Genomic DNA, 6,000 nt, shown 5'->3' on the forward strand with positions numbered 1-6,000 from the left:
ACTAAGACTGGAGGTAGCGTTTACGCGCGGATACGTGCACCTCATGCGACGAACTGAATCTCCAGACTGTGAGTTGTGCAATGTTAATGAGTCTATAGGTCATGTGCTTTGTGACTTCCCTAAGTACGCGGAAGAGCCTCAAAAGTTTAAAAATGACCCTAGGCGTCTCGACAGTCCGCCGTTGTCGGAGGACGTTATTTTAGGCCCTTGGCCACACGCTCAATAGAGTTAAGGCCATCCAGGCGTTACTGAAATTTTTAAATAGTACGGGCCTGGACTGTAGGCTTTGAGCATGTCAAATTTCTTGCCATATGTTTTACATCCTCCTTCTCTCGTCATTGTCACCCATCATGTGCGTATTTCTTCCCTATTTCTTTCCCTCTTCCCCTTTGTACAACGCAGAGTAGCTGGCTAGAGGAATATACCTCAGGCCGGCCTCTATGCATTTCGTATCATTGAACTTTTCTCTCTCTCTTGACTGGCAGACCGTGACAGGCATCATACAAACTGTTACAATGGCAATAAAGAAAAACAAAACATTTGAAAAAGAATACCGAAAGCGCATAAATCTGTATATATACACCGATGCGCACTTATATGCACCTATAATACATGTACATATATACACACATGTCTTAGGAGCACATCTGGAGCGTGCAATTATCACCATGCCACATGATTAGATTGCATGGCAAAATAAAAAGGAGTACGTGATTAAAAACAACAAAATGAGTTAAAGAACCAAAAATGCTCCAATGAAACCTTTGCAGAAACAAACTTTCTGATCCCATTTTTAACCGAAGCCACTTTATAGGCGTAATACAGAAAGAGATAAGGGAGGTCTATTTCCTTATATGGTATAGCGGCTCAAATCCGCACGTTTTAGTGCTTTCTTGAGGTTATAGTTTGATGTCAACTGCAGCACGTCGCAGGGTAAATAATTAAACAACGCCGGAACACAGTATTCGCGCACCCTTTTGCGGTATTTTGTTGCACAAGGAGGTATGTGATAACATTTTGGTCTCAGAAAAAGGGGAGTTACATAAGAAATTTTAAAACGTTTGTTCCAGAAATGTCGCAGGCCTATTGTATGCAGTAAAACCGAAGGGAAATCTGGCATTGACAATAACTTAAATATGTCGCTGTGGCCTTCGAGAGACCAGCAATAACAAAACTTTTAAGAGGGAGCACATTAGGGAGTTAATTCTTTTTTGCCAACGAAGAGCGCGATGACCGTAGGCAGTAATCCCGTATCGGACTACACTGTAGCATAACGCATGCGCTGTGGTTTTCTTGACTAATATCGGCATGAGGTGACGGATTTTAAAGAGTAAGCACAGCACTGAGCGAATCCTCTGACAAACGTAAGAAACATGTGAATTCCATGAAAGATTGCTGTCAAAATGCAAACCGACATATTTTACGGATGGTGTACAGTTAATAGGATCGCAAGAACATGCATTACAATGCCAATTATGTAATATTTCTCTAGTCAGGTGTACTTTTATTAAAGGGCTTCGAAAGCAGACGAGTTGCGTTTTAAGACGTTGATGTGCAGCGGTGGCGTAGAGGTAGAGCATCCGCCTCGCATGCAAGAGGTCCGTGGTTCGAATACCGGTGCCGCGCAATTTGCCACCGGAAAAAAAAAAAAAATATTCCGCGTGTTGATAATACTGCATAAACCGGCCTGATAATCTGACAGAGTATATTGCGTAAGGCATTCCAATGAGATGTTTATTTCTTGGAAGACAAAAATACCACACATACAAAAAAAAAAGCGGGCACTTGATTGTTGAAGCGACGAAGTGGTCCCAATGTTTCTTAATGCCACGAATTTTAACATGGCTTAAACGCAAAGCATTTCCTTGTGCGTTGGATAAAAATTTCTGGGCTTCGGAAAAGTTCGCAGAGAGAAGCCGGGACTATTCATACTTTCTATCTACTCTAAGCAGCGACGCACTTTCTGATTTCTTTGCGAAAATCCTGCCATTCTTTGCACAGGAAAATTTAAATTTTTTCGCTTGCCCTTTAACGGTGCCATCCAAAAGAGCTCTAGGTTCTCATGAGTTACATTATCATTCAGATACAGGCGTGGAAGCGCTTCCATCTGAATTAGACTAGACAGAGCCCCGCCTGGCTCGAACCATTTATGCTAACAGCAGCAGGGACTGTGACTGTGCAAACGGCGTACGGCGGCAACGTATGCTGCATTGAAATCAGATATTTTCAGTTTCACTGCAAGTTCCGAAATAAACGAAGTCGAATCTTCATTAGATTTAGTTGGGAGGCCATGAATTTTAAGACTGCATCTGCGACGGTAATGTTCTAAGTCATTCAACCCTGCATTTGATCTGTCAAGTTGTTCCGCCTGGGTAGTCACCGTCGACGACAGAAACACAACCTGGGGCACGAAGCTCCGTCATTTCTGATTTGGTAGATTTAACGAAGGATGTTACGGAGGCATATTTAGTGTAGAGAAAATAAACAGATCTCTGCATTTCCTCAACAGCATCTGAAGTTCTAGCGCAGGCCTCCCCAAACGTCGTCAGCTCACCCACTTTCAGAGCAAGCGTACTGAAAGTTGTGCCCTACTTGTCATGCTTCTCGCTACGGCCTTCAACTGCTGCGCGATAGCTCTGTCCGTCTGACGTATGGCACCAGAAGACTGGCTTCCCGTGCGGCTTTTGCAAACGGGACAGTGCCACGTTTCGCGTTTCGCGGACGACATCTTTGCAAACGTGCCATCAGCAATCGAACGGCCAATCTTTCCTATGTGAAAGCTCGTATTACTAATACAGCCTGTCAAACATTTTCCATCATCCGGTATAGCGTTAGAACACGAACCACATAGATGAGACACTGCTGTGCAATGAGCGGCAAAGCAACACAAGGAATAGGCAGACAGGGTATCAAACTTGCCTGCCGACAGCAAAATACGGTACCAGTATCCTGATTTGATTTGATGTATTGATTTCCATTTACACGCACACACATGTGCAGAGGAGTGGTAAATGTAGGTGGAAGAGGGAAAAAAAGCCGCACAGACGCGGCTTGAGGTAACCTGATCCCCTTAGGTACAATATGGCTGCATGGCGTAACACATCAAGCGCCATATAAACTATATTTATATAGTGGTCATAAAACATTGCAGTTTTACAATATATGAAAAACAATGAAATATTTCCGCAAGTAGTAACGATGCAAAACACACTGCGGCATTGAAATAATTAAATTATAGGCACTTGGTAACATATACAAAAAAAAAGGAAAATAACATACGTTATTAATAATTCACAAACGCGCTCTAAAGAGGTGAAAGCAATAAGTTTTAAATTCTGACAGCGATAAATCCTGTAAATTGTAGTCTGCTCTTTCATATGAATTCAGTAATCTTGCAAGGTTGTTACACAGCATTTGACAACCGTAGTTAGCTCTAGAACGCGGAACTTCCCATACTTAAAGTTGAATGACAGTATGAATTGACGGATTGTTTTGCAAGTTCTACAAGTACAGTATTGTTACCTTTGGTAGTAAAGTAATATTCACGTAATAGCCTGCAGTTATAGATGTTATAGGCTGTGGCAATGTTGTATTTCTCAAACAGGCTTTCAGTATGGGTGGCATAGGGTGCATTAGCGATGACACGTATTATTTTCTTCTGCATACGGAATAATTTACTCAAGTTACACCGATTCGTCGGGCCCCATACAAGATGCCCATAGTGTATGTGAGCAACAAATAAATCATTATAAATTAACAAGTTTACAGAGACGGGTAAAGTATATCTGTAGCGAGTTTTTCGAGTACAAAGCTTACATGGTCGTCCCATTGCAGAGTATTTGTGAAGTGTACCCCTAACACCTTTGCAGAAAGAGCAAGTTTTATAGTTGCAGATCTATACCCTAATGTTAAATCTGAAGGAAGACTCATGCCTTTGGTATGAAAAATAAGTCTTTGTTTTCACCGTATTTACATTTAAACAGTTATCTGTGGACCAAAATGATAGACTGCACAAGAAGTCATTTGCCATGGTAATTAAATTGTTGCAAGAACCGGACGAAATGAAAACACTTGTGTCATCTGCGTAAATTATAAATTTCGCCTTTTCGTAGATGGAAGTAATATCGTTAGCATATAAGTTAAAGAGCAACGGGCCCAAAATGCTACCCTGTGGGACGCCACAAAATATTTCTTTGTTTACCGATGTATTACGGCCTACAGAAACAAACTGGCATCTGTTATTAAGATAAGATTTTAATAATTGAAGTACAATGCCTCTAATTCCATATTCCTCTAGTTTGTAGAATAAAATGTGAATAATGTGGTCAAACGCCTGTGTAAAGTCGACAAATATGCCTATTGTTAGTAGCTTATGTTCGAAGTTCTGCAATATAATTTCTTTCTGATCGAGAAGAGCTAATTCAGTCGACCTGATTTTACGAAAACCATATTGAGCATTTGAATTTGTATTTTTGACAGAATGAAGATAACTGACTTAGAATAATTTTTTCAAAACCGTTGCAGGCAGCTTTTACGTACAACCACAATCACCAGCACACGTCAGAAATGGTAGGGCTATAGTGGCCAAACGCATTAAGGATCGGCGCAGACAATCATTTTGGCTGCAGACAGACAAGCAATTTGGTAGCAGCAGCAGCGGAGAGCAAAAGTAAGAAGGTTCAAATTACAGAGATAGACCAACCTGGAAAACAGAGGACCATTCAAGCTTTCGTGCACGGTGCGTTCCACCGCTGCAGCCAAGATGACGCGAGACGCCCCCCGCTGAGCTGGCCGTGTTATCTGGTCGTGTTTGGCGGATTTTCACTATAGGTGGCAGCACAGGCACCCACCCAGGTAGTCTCGAGGCGCACAGATCAAACATCAGGTTTCCCTGCTGATAAAAGCCAGGTATGTCCTTGAAAGGCAGAAGCACCGAAGATAATCCTCTTGGGCAGCCACAACACAGCCCACGACGTCCAGCCAAGTGGCCTTTGGCAGCACGGGTAAAACAGAGGACTCCTGGTGGCTCGTTACAGTTCAGTACTTGCATGTTTAACAGCTGCGTGATTTCAAAGTGTAATGTCCATTTCCCACGGTTAGGCTTGACTATGCACACTACACCTTTATATTGCGCCAGTGAGTAGACAACTAATCTAAAACTGAAACTTGGTATGTCAGGAAACAACACAAAATAAGATAGGTGCCAACAAAGCTGAACTTTTCCCATGAGCTCTCTATACCTACCAAAAGACAGCTACAAATCCGCGACTATTCAAGCTTTCGTGCGCGATGCGCTCCACCGCTGCAGCCAAAATGTTTTAGTCAAAGCTAAAAGTTTTTGCCACTGACTGCAAGTGTCCGTTGAGGGAGCAGGCTTTTTAAGTGACAGAGGGGACACCAAGTGACAGAAGCAAGGCCTGATGATCGCGACGTGATGAAGGTAGCTCACAGAGTGCAAGAGGACGCTAAAGCGCGTGAGCTGAATGGATACTCTACTGCACATGTCCTTAACCTTGCTGGCGGGTACAGCCGGTCCTTCCAAGAGCATGCGAGTCTGGGCGGTGAGCCTGCCAACAGCAAAATACGGTATCAGTATCAACAAACTGCTGCCGTCGACTGAAGAAACACAATGCAAAAGGTCGGGCTCACCATGGCATGCTCTCAAGATGTCTCTTTTCCAAAATGTTTCACCTTCAATGAGGTCAAACTGTCTGCGACATCTTTTCCCATAGAGACCTCCGAGTCGATGCTGGTAACAAACATCGACTCAAGTTGAATTGACGAAGTATCACGTGAAATTATCTTGCGAAGAGTGCAGCATAAGCCGTTATATGGTTGTTGCTATGGAAATATTAACTGTTTTTTTTTTCATTCTCGACATGTCTGTACGTTCATATGGAGCGTCACAAATGTAACTGTCTTAAATTACCTCCGTAGCTGCTTGAGGTATCTGTGCGGACATCGTGTAAAGGCTGCTTCAACACTCAGTAGTGAAGCACA

The 6,000-nt window shown here is 42.7% G+C and overlaps 1 protein-coding gene across 1 annotated transcript in view; it reads right to left on the reverse strand.

The window, feature by feature from the left end:
- Window positions 1–5,509, reverse strand: part of LOC126542228 (protein 5NUC-like) — a 131,725-nt gene extending 126,216 nt beyond the window's left edge. Inside the window, exon 1 of the mRNA XM_050189190.3 lies at window positions 4,703–5,509. The gene's annotated coding sequence lies outside the window, so the exon portion shown is untranslated. The remainder of the gene's footprint in view (window positions 1–4,702) is intronic.
- Window positions 5,510–6,000: the final 491 nt, after the last annotated feature.

This window comes from Dermacentor andersoni, chromosome 2, assembly GCF_023375885.2.
Source record: "Dermacentor andersoni chromosome 2, qqDerAnde1_hic_scaffold, whole genome shotgun sequence".
Taxonomy (NCBI): Eukaryota; Metazoa; Arthropoda; class Arachnida; order Ixodida; family Ixodidae; genus Dermacentor; species Dermacentor andersoni.